This window comes from Hyperolius riggenbachi, chromosome 1, assembly GCF_040937935.1.
Source record: "Hyperolius riggenbachi isolate aHypRig1 chromosome 1, aHypRig1.pri, whole genome shotgun sequence".
Classification (NCBI taxonomy): Eukaryota; Metazoa; Chordata; class Amphibia; order Anura; family Hyperoliidae; genus Hyperolius; species Hyperolius riggenbachi.
In genome coordinates, this window is record NC_090646.1 from 502,791,067 (window position 1) to 502,808,798 (window position 17,732).

A 17,732-nucleotide genomic window follows, 5' to 3' on the forward strand; every position below is an offset into this window, starting at 1 on the left:
GGTAACTTTTTTTAAGGATAAAGTGATGCTACTCAATTATGTGGGTACATGCAGCCCACAAGCACAGAGTTCCACACCCTAAGGAATACTAGTCCATATAGTCCAGAAAAGGCAGAATCTCCAGGCACTGTCCAACAGATATTGGCCACAATTCACTAAGATCATGCTAGGGATAATAAGGCAACTTATCACTACATATTGATCAGGATTTTAATTGTTAAAGGACAACTGAAGTGAGAAGAATATGGAGGCTGCCTTATGTATTTCTTCCAGTAGAATATACATAGTTACCTAGCAGTCCTACTGATCTCTTTAGCTGAAGTAGTGTTTGAATCACACACCAGAAACAAGCAGCAGCTCATATTGTCAGATTTGACAATAATGTCAGAAACACCTGATCTGCATATGATTGTTTAGGATCTATAGCTAAAAGCATTAGTAGCAGAGGATCAGCAGGATAGCAAGGAAACTGGTATTGCTTAAAAGGAAATAAATATTGCAGCGACTATATCCCCCTCTCTTCAATTGTCCTTAATTCACTAATGACGCTTGCAGGGCCGGCCCGCTCATGAGGCGGGGTGAAACTTTTGCCTCAGGCGGCACATTTCTAGGGGCGGCATCCGCCCGTCGGTGAGTGCGGGGAGCCGGCCGCCGAGCTGGAGGGGTAGCGGGCAGGACGGGGGTATTGGGCCTAGCAGCGGGGAGGGGGGTCGGACTCCCTCTCCTGGGTCCCCCGTCCTCCCCTCCCCTCCAGCCTTAAATAGATCAGAAGCGCTACTCGTAAGAGGCAGTGGGCGGGGAGGACTCACCTCTTCCTCGATCCAGCGTGCGCTCCACTGACGTCACTTCCTGCAACACCGCCCACTGTATTGTAAGTGGACGGCATTGCAGGAAGTGACGTCAGTGGAGCGCACGCTGGATCGAGCGAGGAAGAGGTGAGTCCTCCCCGCCCACTGCCTCTTACAAATAGCGCTTCTGATCTATTTAAGGCTGGAGGGGAGCGGAGGACGGGGGACCCAGGCGAGAGGGGGGGGGAGGGGGGCGGTAGCATTAATTTTTTCAAAATTTGCCTCAGGCGGCAAAAAGTCTAGGGCCGGCCCTGGACGCTTGCCTTATTACTGTGTAGTGATAATTTTTACAGTGAGAGTGGTATCTTATCACTCCAGCCCTTAATTTATATCCTCTGTAGTTATTCTTACATGAAGTAAGTAGTGAGGGGAGGAGCACACAAAGGCAGCATGAAGCTCCACCTCAACTGCAGCCTTCTCTGCCAGTACAATTACTGCCAGCCTGCCGGAGGATCCTGTGTATGGTAGCCAGGGAAGGAAATAGAGAGAGGCTGTGTCTGTGTGTCTGTGTATGTCTGTGTGTAGCTGTGTCTGTGTGTAGCTGTGTGTGTCTATGTCTGTGTGTGGTTGTGTATTTGCGTGGGTGTTTATACATATGCGTGATGTCTCTCTCTCTTACTACCTTTCTTTGTGTCTGCAGTATGTATTTCTCTACAGAGTCCCCTTCTGCATAGAATACTAGAAAAATGATAATTTCACACACACTTTACAGTTGGTATCACTTGCATTCTTCTCTGTGAATTCATACCCTGTCTTTAAGTTTAGGATTCAGTAATTTATTTAAGGATTTAATCATTAACTTTAGGAATCACTCTTTAACTTAAAGTGGACCCAAATTAAAAATACAAGATTTCAGAAATAAAATCTATTTTCTAAATTATAATAATAAATAGCAGCCTTTTTTCAGCTGCATGATGACAAATATAAAATATTTTACATTTATTGGAGGAACCCCTCCCTTCCTTTCAAATTGCCGGGACAGAATCCAGCAAACTGGTGAAGTAGATGGTGTCCGGCAATGGAGGAATTGCTAATGGCTGCCCCCAGTATAACCCTAGTTATGAAAAGAGAAGGGTGAAAAGCATGCACTGATATGCTCATAGGTTTGAAGAAGTGTTTATTTATCTTTGTATGTGTCAGAGTGGTGCAACTAAATATTTTTAATTAAAAAAATGTTTGGTTTGGGTCCGCTTTAAGGACAGATGCCTTATTTTTCAGATTGCATGACATAAAATTCTTAGTGAATACTAAGGGCTTGATTCACTATGCGGGGCTAACCTACTTAGCACATCTAAAGTCTTTAGGCGCGCTGACCAGGGTGCTAAGTAGGTTAGCACCGGTTTTCTCAATCAGATCGCGCGCTAAGTACTGCGTGCAAAGTTTTGCGCTCAGTCCCATAGGCTTTAATGGGCACGTAAAGTTCCCATAGGCTTTAATGCGCGCGTAAAGTTTTATGCGCATTAAGTTTTGCGCGCATAAAGTTTTGCACGCGAAAAGCTCGTTTAGACGTGCTAAGGGGGTTTTCACAGGCGTGCTAACAGTTAGCACTGCTTTGTGAATCAAGCCCTAAATGATTTATCACCATGGTGATAACAGTAAAACAGCTTAGATTCATTATTAAAGACAGTAATTTCTCTAACAAATCCCTCTCCATATTATGGACATGGGGCTTTTCCCCACCTCTATGGAAAAGTATGTGTTGACACACTTGCTTTTTATACAGTTGTGCACCTTTAGAGGATGAACTTAATTCAGACAAGTCTTTCATCCTAGCTAACTATTCAACTATGTATTCATGGCACCTGAGTGCCATGTCCATTTCTCATTTTATTTTTGCATTGGCATAAACACGGTATCAAGTTACTGAATGTTTTTTTCTTATGAATAGTGCTATTTTTTTCTTATGTAAAGCTCTTTTTCAGGTTCTGTGTTCTCAATGCCTCCTTTTTCATTTTGTTCTGTGGTATGGGACACTGGTGTCTGAGCTTCTTCTACTTTTTGCTTTCTGCAGATTACATTTTTTCCTTAATAGAAATAACTTGGTATAGCATACTTGACAAGAAGTTGTCACTTCCAAATGTTTGCATTCTGAATAATTCAATTTCAATTAGCCACTTATGTTTTCAGACTGTTCCTTTTTGCGATTCTTCCTTGAGATGTAGGCCATCTTAAAGAGAACAATTTTAAAGAGAAACATGTCAGCAGAATTGCACATGAGTAATTTGAATGTCAAGCGGTTTTTTGAAGAATGTAAATGTTCTCCTGAAGGTTGCCAGCTAGAATTAAAGGAGTAAAGACAATTTTATATGTCAAGTAATTGGCTATAAATTAACTAAAGTTAACTAAAATGAAATTAAGTCATCCCACATTAAGGAATCGGATGATAGAGTCTTAATTGGCATGAACACAGTGATTTTCTCAATTTTGAATTAACATTTTATGACCTTCTTTCTATAAAAAGAGTAGTATAAATGAGATTCCAGATTCTATGAATACCTTCCTTAGCATGGAAACCTATGTATGAACTGAAGCATCATTATTAGCGGTTGAGATAGTCGGAAATGCCCATTTTCACGATTCCGCGGAAATTCTGATTTCCGCCATTTTGCAATTTTCCATTTTTTTTATTTTCCATCTTTGGTCCAATGCTTCCAAGTTCTGTGATTAGGCTAAAATTCCCAAGTTGTGGTAAATCGGATCTCCGTAGCATTTGTAATTTCTGATCTCTGAGTGCGGAAATTTCAATTCCACGGATTCCAAATGAGTTTCCCTATTAGGCAAGGGGGAATTGTTAGTTCGACCTCATGGCAAATTGCACCTCTCTCACTTCTTGAAGTTTTTTATGAAACAGATTTGACATGCGGTTACTTTTTCACCAAACAAGCGCAGGCAAAACCATTTTCTTGGAAGCGTGTGCTGTGCAAATCAGTTGCTCCAGGAGCAACACAGCAAGGCCCAGCAGTAGCCAATGAGAAGAGATCCCACCGCAGTATTAAGGTAGGTGTTTTCACTCAATTTTGAATTCTCTGTGTAAAAGAAGATAACTTTGCTTCATTCCATTTTGACATTTTCACTCAGGGTGATTGACTGTTACATAGTGCAGCTTTTAGTGATCCACAAAGTTGCACCCCATATATTATACCTCTGACAGGGGTTAGAAAGAAATGGTTTGTTCATTTCTTTATTTGTTGAAGACACTGACCTGTTGCACATCATTACACCATCACTGATTGCATATTGTTGCACCACTAGCTGCATTGCATAGGTGTTGCCAAAAATTGTTTGCTTAGTTATTTAATTGTTGAAGACACTGCCATGTTACAGATCATTGTTGAGGACACTAACGTGTTGGATATCATTGCACCACCACTGATTGCACCACATAGGTGTTCCATAAAACTGTACATTCATGTGTTTCACTTTTAAAGACAATGACGTTGGATTGTTTTGCACCAGCACTTATCACACATAGGTGTCTGAGTCTTACAGTACACAAACTTACAGAAGTGGCAAGACTACACAAAACTGCTATTTGTATGTATACTTCTGGATGGCATTGCTGATGCACTTTACCCAGCTTATGCTGGCAGCTAGCAGTGTGCCCGCACTCCATCACAGGGCTCACTGCCTCCTCTTCTTGCTGCCACCCTTCAGTACTCAATTAGTCTAATTTGTATATATTTGTATTGTGAGGCATTATCAATGCACTCCACCCACCTCATGCTGCCAGCTTCCAATGTAGTCTCCTTAGTGATAACTGACCAGAGGCTACACATGATTCTTGCTATCTCAGGGTCTCCATCCTTGGGCCTCATGTCACCACACTACTTTTAGACATCTTTATGGATGGCATTAATTCCAGATGTCATTCAGTTCACAAAGCTCACTAGCAATGTGGTCTCCTGCTGCTTTGATGGCTAAGACTGTTGCTAGTGGTTTGAGCTAACACGTAGTGTGACTGTTTCTTGAAGGATACCCAATGTGACATGATGAGATAGACATGTGTATGAACAGTGCCTAGCACACAAATAACTATGCTTTGTTCCTTTTTTTTTTTCTCTGCCTGAAAGAGTTAAACATCAGGTATGTAAGTGGCAGTTTGTTCCACAGTTCAACGTATACAAACAAACGGGTTTTTTTTTATGAACCAAAGTTCTCTTTTATTCTTCAATATTTTCCCTCAGAAAGCAGGTGATAAGCGTAGATATAACATCAGACCTTCATTTCACATAACAATGCCTGACACGTGTTTCACGGCCATAAGCCGCTTCCTCAGAGGCACACCGTAAACAAACATCCGAAGTCTAAGACATAAAAGCACCAGCGCGATCTGAAGTATGTGAAGAGAGATACCCTCAATGCCGATCCCAGTGTAAATAGGCTTGCAAGCCTCAGAGGCACACCGTCAACAAACATCTGAAGTCTAAGACATAAAAGCACCAGCACGATCTGAAGTATGTGAAAAGAGATACCCTCAACGCTTATCCCAGTGTAAATGAGCGTTGAGGGTATCTCCCTTCACATACTTCAGATCGCGCTGGCGCTTTTATGTCTTAGACTTCGGATGTTTGTTTACGGTGTGCCTCTGAGGAAGCGGCTTATGGCCGTGAAACAAGTGTCAGGCATTTTTATGTGAAATGAAGGTCTGATGTCATATCTACGCTTATCACCTGCTTTCTGAAGGAAAATATTGAAGAATAAAAGAGAACTTTGGTTCATAAAAAAAAACCTGTTTGTTTGTATACGTTGAACTGTGGAACAAACTGCCACTTACATACCTGATGTTTAACTCTTTCAGGCAGAGAAAGAAAAAAGGAACAAAGCATAGTTATTTGTGTGCTAGGCACTGTTCATACACATGTCAATCTCATCATGTCACATTGGGTATCCTTCAAGAAACAGTCACACTATGAACCAAAGTTCTCTTTTATTCTTCAATATTTTCCTTGAGAAAGCAGGTGATAAGCGTAGATATAACATCAGACCTTCATTTCACATAAAAATGCCTGACACGTGTTTCACGGCCATAAGCCGCTTCCTCAGAGGCATACCGTAAACAAACATCCGAAGTCTAAGACATAAAAGCACCAGCGCGATCTGAAGTATGTGAAGAGAGATACCCTCAACGCCGATCCCAGTGTAAATGGGCTTGCAAGCCTCAGAGGCACACCGTAAACAAACATCCGAAGTCTAAGACATAAAAGCACCAGCGCGATCTGAAGTATGTGAAGAGAGATACCCTCAACGCCGATCCCAGTGTAAATGGGCTTGCAAGCCTCAGAGGCACACCGTAAACAAACATCCGAAGTCTAAGACATAAAAGCACCAGCGCGATCTGAAGTATGTGAAGAGAGATACCCTCAACGCCGATCCCAGTGTAAATGGGCTTGCAAGCCTCAGAGGCACACCGTAAACAAACATCAGAAGTCTAAGACATAAAAGCATCAGCACGATCTGAAGTATGTGAAGAGAGATACCCTCAACGCTGATCCCAGTGTAAATGGGCTTGCAAGCCTCAGAGGCACACCGTAAACAAACATCTGAAGTCTAAGACATAAAAGCACCAGCGCGATCTGAAGTATGTGAAGAGAGATACCCTCAACGCCGATCCTAGTGTAAATGGGCTTGCAAGCCCATTTACACTGGGATCGGCGTTGAGGGTATCTCTCTTCACATACTTCAGATCGCGCTGGTGCTTTTATGTCTTAGACTTCGGATGTTTGTTTACGGTGTGCCTCTGAGGAAGCGGTTTATGGCCGTGAAACACGTGTCAGGCATTTTTATGTGAAATGAAGGTCTGATGCTATATCTACGCTTATCACCTGCTTTCTGAAGGAAAATATTGAAGAATAAACGAGAACTTTGTTTCATAAAAAAACCTGTTTGTTTGTATACGTTGAACTGTGGAATAATTTGTAGGGTGGAACCACACTACTTTTCTATCTTGTCAGTAATATAAGTGGCAGTTTGTGTTTGAGTCAGGACTGAGTCAGACTACAGTGTGGCCCTCACTGATAAGAAATTACATGTAATAGATAGCGGAGATACCGCCGCAGCGGTGAGCGGCATGGCGGCTGTCTCCACGCCTCAGCCGGCGGCCTCCACCGCGCAGTTACATGTTGGAGTTTTGCCTGGTCCTTCAGTTGCACATAGACTGAGGGCTACACGCACGCGCGCCAGACGACAGGACCTTTATGCGAATAGAAGGGCAGTCAGCTGATCGACAAGTCAGCTGACTCCAGCAGTGCTCCTGATTGGCTGAGTGACTGGGGCGGCGCTGTGGAGTGCTCTCAGTATATATAGGACCTGCCTGTCAGTTGCTCCGCGTCTGCTGTTGCAAATGCTACGTGTTAGCACTCAGACCTTAGTCAGATCCCAAAGTGTGCTAGAACCAGCAGGAGCTGGGGATCCACACTTAGTCAGATTTTGTTGATAGCTTAAAGTACTAATTGCATTGTATTATTTGTTATGACGTTCTGCTAGCCCTGACTACTCTTCTGCGTACTGATTCTGTACTTCTGCCTATCTGTTCCTGTTGCCGACTCAGCCTGAATACTACTCTGATTTAGCCTTCTGTCTTTGTACCGCACCTGTCCGTCTGTTGCCGAACCTGCTTGTCTGACTCTCCTGCCCTCACCAGTGAGCCTAGTCCCTGGTGAGAGATTCTCAGTATTGTTTGATCACCTGCTCCTCAGGTGATCAGTAGCTGCAGTACAATCTTAATCACCTGCTCCTCAGGTGACCAGTAGCTGCAGTACAGTCTTAACCACCTGCTCCTCAGGTGACCAGTAGCTGCAGTACAGTCTTAATCACCTGCTTTTCAGGTGACTAGTTATACAGTACTGTCCTCATCGCCTGCTCCTCAGGTGATTAGGAGCTACAGCTCAAAGTAAATCACCTGCCCCTTACGTGATCACTTGCTGCAGTGCAGTCTTAATCACCCGCTTCACGGGTGATCAGTACCCTTTGTCTTACTGTGCACCACCCGCTCCTCGGGTGAACTTTTTGCTAGTTCGTCTGCGTCTCCAGCGTGCTGGAGTGCTGATTCCTGTGTTCAATAGAGATATCTCCCACTACCAGCTCCTCTGGGGGAGTGGGGATTCCTATCTGTATTACTGTTGCACCAAACACCTATCGTTACATCTGGTTGTCCTGTGTCTAGCTATACTCGCATTATTGGTGATTCTGCAGATCACCACATAATCAGGTATAGCATCTGTATTATTGGTGATACTGCAGATCACAATAATCAGAAATATCTGTTCTTGCTGACACCAATCGTTACATTACAACTATAAAACACATTTTATAGCAGAAAATGGCTTCTGAGAGCAGGAAAGAGATAAAAAGGGTCAATAGTTCATAGATTTAAGCTCTGGCATACTTCAATGAATGTGTCTTTTAGCAAAAACAATAAAACAGTAAAAACTTAAAAAGTAGATTTAAATACAGATTTAAACTGGAATAATTTAAAAAGTCATTTCTAGGAGAAGGAGGATAAATACAATTGTTTATTTCATTAGTTTGCTTCCATGGCCTAATGTATCTTCTACTTTCTGTAATATTTTCATCATGAAAAGTTCCAATTTGCTTGCTGTCATTTTAACTGTATATTCTGGACATCCCCCTGTCCCCCTTGCTGACACTCTTCTCCTACACATACCTAGCAAAGTTGGTATTATTATTATTCATTTTATTTATAAAGCGCCAACATATTACGTAGCACTGCACAATAAGTAGGGATACATATACCGTAAATAAGCAAGTATAGATTCAGGCTAGCACACCTGCTTCAAAGTGCAAACAATTCAGTTTATTGCTTCATCAGTACGTATGTAATGACAATTGTTTTGGGGCCACGGCGGGTCCTCTCCTTCAGAATGTGCAGACAAACGGTTTGTCTGCACATTCTGAAGAAGGGGACCCGCCGTGACCCCAAAACAATTGTCCTTACATGCGTGCTGATGAAGCAATAAACAGAATTGTTTGGACTTTGAAGCCGGTGTGCTAGCCTGAATCTATACTTGATTGTTGATGTACTTGGTGCTTTGGCTTAGCACCCTCAGGCTATGCACTCACACTTTGGGTAAGGCGTGCCTTCTCCACAGTTTCTTTACTCTATAATGTAAACAAGGAGTGACAGACAGAGAGGTAGCAAACAGTTATACAACATAGCACAAGAGTATACAAGCAAACGGTATAAAATTCATGATCAAGTGATTTTACAGTGACCCAGCAATCATTTCCGAGTTAGTCCATGAGAAGGGTGTCATAGCTGGGGTCGAAAGATTAAGAAGGACACATTATGTGGGGGGATGTCAGACCCTGCCAAAGGCTTACAATCTAAAGGGTGGTAGTTTTTACATGTATAGGGGCTTTGTTATTAACCCTTAAGTTCAGGTCATTGACTTCAATGGAATTAGAAAACTAGCTTCAGTAACATTTTTCAGTACCACCCAAAGTATGAGTACATTTTTACGAGACTGCCAGAGGCATTCTTGCTCATCGCTGATCATTGTAGCTCCTTTATAGATTACATGAATGAGTTCAAGGTTTTTTTTAGGATAATAAGTTACACAAGTAAAAGGGTTCTTTCATTTTCATAAAATGTTGAGGATGTGTTCAGAAACTGCATTCAGACCCAAAATAGCAATTCCTTCCTTAAAATGTTAGTGTTTTTAAACTTCAGTATGCCTAAAATGCTTCAAAACTTTCCTTTGATAAATAATGCAATATACAAAGCACTGCAACAGTAAGCTGTTCTTCAGTGTTAAACTAGCCAAAGTGTGAGCTGATTCCTGTTTGAAAAAATTGGCTTCACAAATACTCCCACTGCTTGTACAGTCTTTTTTCTCCTTCTTCTTTTTTGTTTGTTTCTCTGCACGCCTTATAATCCATATGCAGATCATATCAGCCCCTCAGCACACTAGTGGCCCCATTTTCTAGGTAATTTTGGTATCTTTAGCTTAATACAGTCATAATCACAAGGCTAGGTACAATAACTTTCTACCCACTAGTAATGTGGCAACATTTTCCATAATCATTATCAGCAGATTATGATCATCAGTAAAGAGGATGATTGTTGATACCAATGTTTTTTTAATTAACATGACAGTGTAACAGGGCAAACTACTTGAATCTATTTTTAAGACTTTTAGCAACTTAGGAGAAGGTTTCTTAGAAGAAAACTCCTAGCAACATGCAGCCCGTGCATGGATTTAGACAAAGAACATCAAAAACTTTGCAAAACATTAGGACAAAAATAAACTGTTACGCCCATATAAGGTATAGCGAAGAGTCCCTTTTACCTACCGTACTTACAGTATTTGAGTGAGGTGACTTTTTGATGGCTTCCTGTGATAAACCAGCATTATACCACTACTCCATCTTGGGATGGAGAAAATCCCCTCAACCATAATGTTGGGTCTAGGGTCATTTGCAAGTTTGGTTGCCCCATTTTGCAGGCTATCTTCCTAATATTAAAACTATGTGAGTTGGTATTGACTCGGCGTTCTGGCTACCAAACGTGGTTGATGGATGAAGGCTGAGGTGTGTGTGCGTGCGGGGGGGGGGGGGGGGTAGTAGGGGGGAGAGTAACAACACACTTTTTATTTATCTTTTTGCAAATACTTTTTTCCACATTTCAAAGTAGGTACATATTAACATTTTATATTTTAACCTCTAGTCGACCACATAACACCAATTGGAGTGAATGCGGCGGCAGCCCCAGGACCGCTCCACGCCAATCAGCATGAAGTCCTGGGGTGAGGTTTTGCTAGGGATCATGTATGCTGATGGGTGCGCATCTCCACTAGAATGACGGAGTTCCACTCAATCTTCAGTCTCCCAGCGGCAATCGCTGCTAGGAGAGTGTTAGACGGTGAAACCACCATTTATTTACATAGTACAGGGCTGCGATCTAGGGCAGTGCCGTACTGGGGACAGCCGTGTGACACAGCTATACCCATGAGACAAGAGGATGGTTGGCTGTCATAGGCTAGCGGGGGAAGGGTGGGCAGGGATAAAACAAAATAAATGAAAAAAAATTCATAAATAAATAAAAAAAATAAACAAACAACCCTGAAGTAATCACAGCCCACCAACAGAAAGCTCTGTTGGTGAGCAGAAAGGGGGGGGGGGGGATCTCTTGTGTGCTGAGTTGAACGACCCTGAGGCAAGGCCTGAAAGCTGCAGTGGCCTAATTGTTAAAATATAGCCTGGTCACTAGGGGGGTGTAAGCCTATGGTCCTCAGGTAGTTAACCTGGGTTCTTTTGGTCAAAGAAAATCCTGGTAAACATCATATCCCTGAATGTGTTTACATGTTTAAAAAGCAGCTTTAGTAACATTAGTTGGTGATTACTGCAGGCATTGTCTATAGCATTGTAACAACCAGAAATCACATAGCAAATTCCTGCTGTACTGCTGCAAGATGCGCTCATGTCTACAAGAGGGCACCATTTTGATCATATTTTCTAAGTAAATCAACAGTTGGGATTTTTTTCTGGGCAATGGGAACTCTGTACAGTGTAGAAATATTACATTATGGCTCACTCAGTAAGTAAAAGCAAGAGGTTTTGAATGATAATGATACCACTTATTAGATTACTTAAAAGAAACAGAGTAAGCTTTTGGACAATCAGCCTTCTTCATACTCAATTCCTGTGTGCTCTACTGCTACTACTCACTTTGTTTGACGCTTTATGGATTTCATTATCCAGCTGTTATGAGCAAAATGATTCACTATCCTATATCAAAACCTTTTTAAAGTAATAATCCTAAATGACAGGCAAACCTTCCTTGCACCATGATGTAGACACTATCAAACTAATAGTGGTCTTTTAAGACTGCTTTAATACTATCCAATTTTTACAGAATAAAGGTGTTTGCATTAATAGCCTTTGATGTAATCAGACCTTGGGAATGTGGTCAATCCGAAATCACATTTCCTGGAGGGATTTTATTAAAGCAGCACAAGCATCATTTTCACAGGACCATTAAACAAGTGGTCATAAACCTGAATGTCTTGGGTGCACATGATGATAAGGAATAAATACAGAAAACCGCTTTTAAATGCAATTTATAGATTATACTCAAGTGATAAATTGAGAGTTGGACACACATATATTAAAAGGCAAAACATGAAATTGTAAATCTATAACTTACATACAGCGACCTTTTTACTTTATTGACCCCATTGTTCTAACGGGACATTTATTATGTAATTTAATTTTAATGCATTACTTCTCTTCAGCACTAGAATACATTATTAATGTGTTAACTTGTGCTGACCTTTTCATTAAAAAGGGTTATAAGGAGAAATTAATTCTAGAGAATTAAAGTAATAACTTCAATATTTAAAGTATATATCTGATTTATACTTAATTACATCTATTAAAATGTCTGAGTACATTACAGGTGTTTTATTTACTTGTATTCTGTTAATGGAAAAAAGAAGGATTGGCACCAACCTAGGCAAGTATTATCTATACCATCAGAATTTTTAACCACTTCACCACTGAGGGGTTTTACCCCCTGAGCACCAGAGCAATTTTCACCTTTCAGCGCTCCTTCCATTCATTCGTCTATAACTTTATTATTACTTATCGCAATGAAATGAACTATATCTTGTTTTTTTCGCCACCAATTAGGCTTTCTTTAGGTGGGACATTATGCCAAGAATTATTTTTTTCTAAATGTGTTTTAATGGGAAAATAGGAAAAATGTGGGGAAAAAAATAATTATTTTTCAGTTTTCGGCCATTATAGTTTTTAAATAATGCATGCTACTGTAATTAAAACCCATGAAACGTATTTGCCCTTTTGTCCCGGTTATAAAACCATTTAAATTATGTCCCTATCACATTGGCGCCAATATTTTATTTGGAAATAAAGGTGCATTTTTTTCAGTTTTGCGTCCATCCCTAATTACAAGCCCATAGTTTATAAAGTAACAGTGTTATACCCTCTTGACATAAATATTTAAAAAGTTCAGTCCCTAAGGTAACTATTTATGTATTTTTTTTAATTGTAAATTTTTTAATTTTTTTTTAATTACAAAAAAAAAAAAAAATGGGGAATGTGGGAGGTAATGAGTTAATTTTATGTGTAAAAGTCATTTATTTGTATGTGAAAAATGTGTAGGGTGTAGTTTACTATTTGGCCACAAGATGGCCACAGTAACTTTTTGTTTTAATGCGACCTCCAAGCTTCCTTCCGGAAGCTTGGAGGAAGAATAAGGAGGCTGGACACGTGAGTTTTTTCTCACAATGATCGCGCTGCCCATAGGTGAGCAGCTGATCATTGCGGGGCTTAGATCAACGAACGGGAATGGATTTTCCCGTTCATTGATCTCTGAGCGAGCGGGCGGCGGCGTGTTTACTAGCGGCGGGCGGCGTGTTTACGAGCGGGAGCGCGGGCAGCGTCGGGAACGCGGAAAGTACGTGTTTCTCCGTCCCTGGTTTTTAAAGGATGGAAAAAGGGGCGGAGAAATACGTACGCGCGGGGGTAAAGTGGTTAAAACATAGGAGTTTTTGGGGTTGATTCAATAAAGGGTGCTAAGTGTTAGCACGCCAGTGAAAAGCCATTTTGTATGTGCTAACATGCTTTGCACGTGCTAAGTAGTTAGCACATGCAAACTACTTAGCACCGTAGTTAGCACATGTAAACTACTTAGCACCGTAGTTAGCACATGTAAACTACTTAGCACCCTAGTTTTTTAAAAAAAAAATCAGTGTTTATTCAACAAAGAAAAGGAACATATGACAGAATATGCAGTGTAGCAGTGCGCCTCCTAACTTTTACAACAGTAGCTTCAGCATCAATAACTGTGGAAGATGAGAGGTATTGTTAACAATAATATAATGATCATCATATAATATATAGAGCTCAGATTGAATTTAAATTTCCAAATATTCTATCTTTTACAAGATCATAATTAGCAAGGGTATCTAACCATGGAGCTTAGCATCCTAGTTAACACGGTGCTAAGTAGTAGTTTGCATGTCCTATCTACGATGCTAAGTAGTTTGTATGTGCTAACTACTTAGCACCCTAGTTAGCACGCCCAAAGCCTTTAGGCGTGCTAACTGGGTTAGCACCGTTTACTGAATTGAGCCCATGAAAATGTAAGTAAAATGTCCCTTAGACTTGCTTAGAACTAGACCTTCTGCAACAGCGTCCAATCAACTATCAGAAATGAAAATGATTAGTCATCATCATTATTGCCTGCTGACTGAAATTGAGACTATTAAAACTCAAAGGTTGAGTTGATACAGTTGTAGAAACTCTAGTACATTGTAGAAAAGAAGAACACTTTTGTAAAGGTCTAAACCTAAGCAATCTTCATAGTCAAATAGTCCCTTTAGGAGAAGATTTCACAATCCAAATGTTTGCCAAAACTATGTGGAAATTAAGGTCAAGGCCTTCTAGCACGGTACTTGAAACTTGTTCTTAGTGCTCTAGCAAAATATAATTTTGAACATTTGCAATCAGTTTAATTGAGGGACTTTTTAGGGATGCAGCAGTACACATTCACTCCAATTCACTGATTGGATCTCGGGGAATGAATGGAGGGGGAGGGGGATTTTTATTTTAAAAAAAAGACATTTAAATTAATTAAAAAAACACAGCCTGCAGCAGTGGTCAGAGCCCACCAACAGATAGCTTTGTTGGTGGGCAGAAAAGGGAACAGTATTGTTTGGGTGGTAAGTTGTATGGCCCTGCAGCACACAGTTCTGGTCACTAGGGGGGTGTTAGCCTGTGGTCCTTAAGTGGTTATTAAAATTTGCTTTTATTGTTTAAAAACCAAGTGATATTGGTTTGCTTCTCTTTGGTGGTGGTCCCCGCATGTATGGATTTACAGTGTGTTGTCTGAGCAATGGGTGACTGTAGACACAACTACCTGGAGATATACCAGCTGATATCTAGTGCTGAGGAATATTTGACAAGGATGGGTACATGTTTTAATTTGGAGCTTTTAGTTGGCAAGCATCGTAGCCAGCAATGGGAATGTAGGCTTGGGAAGGGATTTGGGAGGAAAAAACACAGAATATTTATATTGTGTTTTCCACTTGGTGGAAGTTTTTCAGGGCTACAGACACTTAGGGCACACTCTACAGGCAACCAGGATCATTAGGTGCTCTTGCTCAAAGACTTACTGTTTTACATACTGGCTTAAGCCAGGATTTCAACCCTGGTCAAAGGCTTAAATCCCACATTAAAGGCAACAGCCTTACTAGTATGCTATCCAGCTGACCCTACACAGGTAATTATAACTGTATATTAGACAAGAACTCATTGAATGTGTAATTTACACTGGAGGTCCACTTTAATATGACCAACTTATGTTTGGTATATTACCTGGTGTCACGGATGGTTGCGGGGCCGCAGACGTGTCCTGGAACCGCCCGTGAAGAAAAAGCGATCGCACTCAATTCTGTGCATTGATTGCGCTTCAGATCAATACAATCTGGATTGATTGTGTAGGAGCATCTGCAGTCTTTTCTCAGCAGAGAGATAGCATCAGCTTAACTGCAGGATGGCTCTTTTGATATGCTAATGAGCAGGAACAAACCTTTGCATTCAGAAAGCTAATCCCAGCAGGGGGCTATTCAAAACCTGCTTTCCCCCAGACTGGCCAGAGCCATAGAGACAGAATAAGAAAGCATGGAGTTTAGGATTTTGAGCATGTTTAAGCAATACCGTTCAGGTGAGAAATGTGAAAGTTATATCATTCTGCTGGTCCAGATCTTGTAAGTATTTTGATATTAAATTGGGGCCACTGGCATTACCAGAACTCGGGGGATTCCACAGTTTTTTAACCAGGCATGCAAACATGCCCAAGTTTGGTATCATATGAACTGGCCTAGTTTGAGAAATATGAATATGTGATGGTCATGTGTGTGCGGAAAGCGGAAGCCGAGATATGATAGATGTCATATTTGGTGGGCATAGAGCACCCCTCCAGGGAGCTCACCGCCCCTGTCCAACCCCTGGGCTGTACTTGAGGCTCCACCCAAAGGTGGGCATTGTTCAAAAGTGTTTGCAAGGGACCACTCCCTCAGTCCTCCACATTCCATCTATATGAGCGCTGTCTGGTGCTAGCCAGAGGACACATGGCTAGTGGCCATCTTGATCGGCCATCTTGTCTGAACTAAAACAAAGGACATTTTCCATTTTGTTTGGATTTTAAATTGAGCTGAAACAAAGGACTTTACCAAGGAACTTTGATTCTTCCCACTAAAGGACATCTTTCCAGGAACTAAGTATTTTTTCTCCCTTTCTTTTATTTTTCATACTGGCTATTAATGTTTCAATAATAGTTGATTTTAATAATTGTCTGTATATATTAATTATTTATATTGCCGTGAATAAAAGACTTTATCAAAGTCATTCACTGTTCCGCTACCCTGCTTTTCAGCCATACACAGAAACTGATCCCAGGTCTCTGGAGAGATGCTACTACTATTGTTGATATCTAGACAGAATAGAGTGTGTTTAACTGTTTTTATTCGCAGGACTAGTCAGTCAGTCGGGTCCACTGGCCCATACCAGTGGTGGTGGCAGTTATACCCTGAAATCGTGTGTAAGTTGTAATTACCGTACCTCACAGGCTCCCTTCTGGTCGGGCTGCTACCCAAATTTCTGTCGGTTTCTGCGCAAAGATCGTGACCAAAGCTTGCATGGTCTGTGTGCTGAAACCGATTGGAAGGCAATTTGCAGTCTGACCACTAGGGCTCCTGTGACAGTGGTAGCAGTGGTGGGATCTTTGCTGTGCTGAAAGTATCTAAGGTAGCGCTAGCGCTATCAAGAAATGAACTAATTCATTGGTGTAGCTGGAATGCAATATATATGTTAATATATACAGAGAGACTGTGTAGCCAGTACACCTCCCCAAAAGTTTTATTCTATTTGGCGTGGAAATGTCCGGGAACTACAAGAACATGTGCCTGGCAGTGATGGGCCAAACCGTTCACCTGGCGAACCTCTCTGGGCCTCTTACTACTTCCGGGTCACAATGACCCGGAGTAGTACGCCTGCGCTGCCCGGCGGAGCGCGTCCTAGATCGCGCTCCTGTTGCCGGGCACTTTCTGCGCATGAGCGTGACGTTACTCATGACGTCACGCACATGCACAGAGAGTGTCCGGCAACAGGAGCGTGACCTAGGATGCGCTTCGCCGGGCAGCGCAGGCGTACTACTCTGGGTCATTATGACCCGGAAGTAGTAAGAGGCCCATGGATTTAGAGATGTTCGCCGGCAAACGGTTCGGGAACCGTTCGCCACATCTCTAGTGCCTGGCGGACGTGCAAACTTTTTGCCAAGCGAGAGGCATTGAAGTCGGCCGCAAGAAACACCAGGACCTGGTAACGGACTTGTTTCAATGGGATACCCGGAAACCGCGGGAGCTGGATGTGTCTGCTGAGGTAGACGCCGACCCATCTGACTCAAGGCAAGGGGAACCAGAGGCTGAAGATCCTAGGTGTACAGAGGTTGAGCAACCTCGGGCAATGCGGCAACAGTTACGCAAGAGGCTGTCAGTGTGGTCCCCAATCCCAGAGTTTCTGACAGTACTTGCCCGGAACCGGCCAGTACTGGACTGTCCATTTGTACTGATCCGCTAATGCAGCAGGCATTACGACAGCTGATGGAGACTGACCTGGACAAGTACCTGCAGTACATGGTGGAGCAAAAGAGAGAGGCACGAGAGGAACGGGAATGGCAAGCGGCTGCTACGGAACGGGAGCTCCAAAGACAGCATGAGCTGAACCTGGCAAAAGTTCAACAGGACAGCCGGAGTTCTCCGCCCAGCCTCCCTGCTGAAGGAGCTGCATCACCCGTACGTGCAAAATTTAAATTTGCTAATATTGAAAAAGACACAGACATTG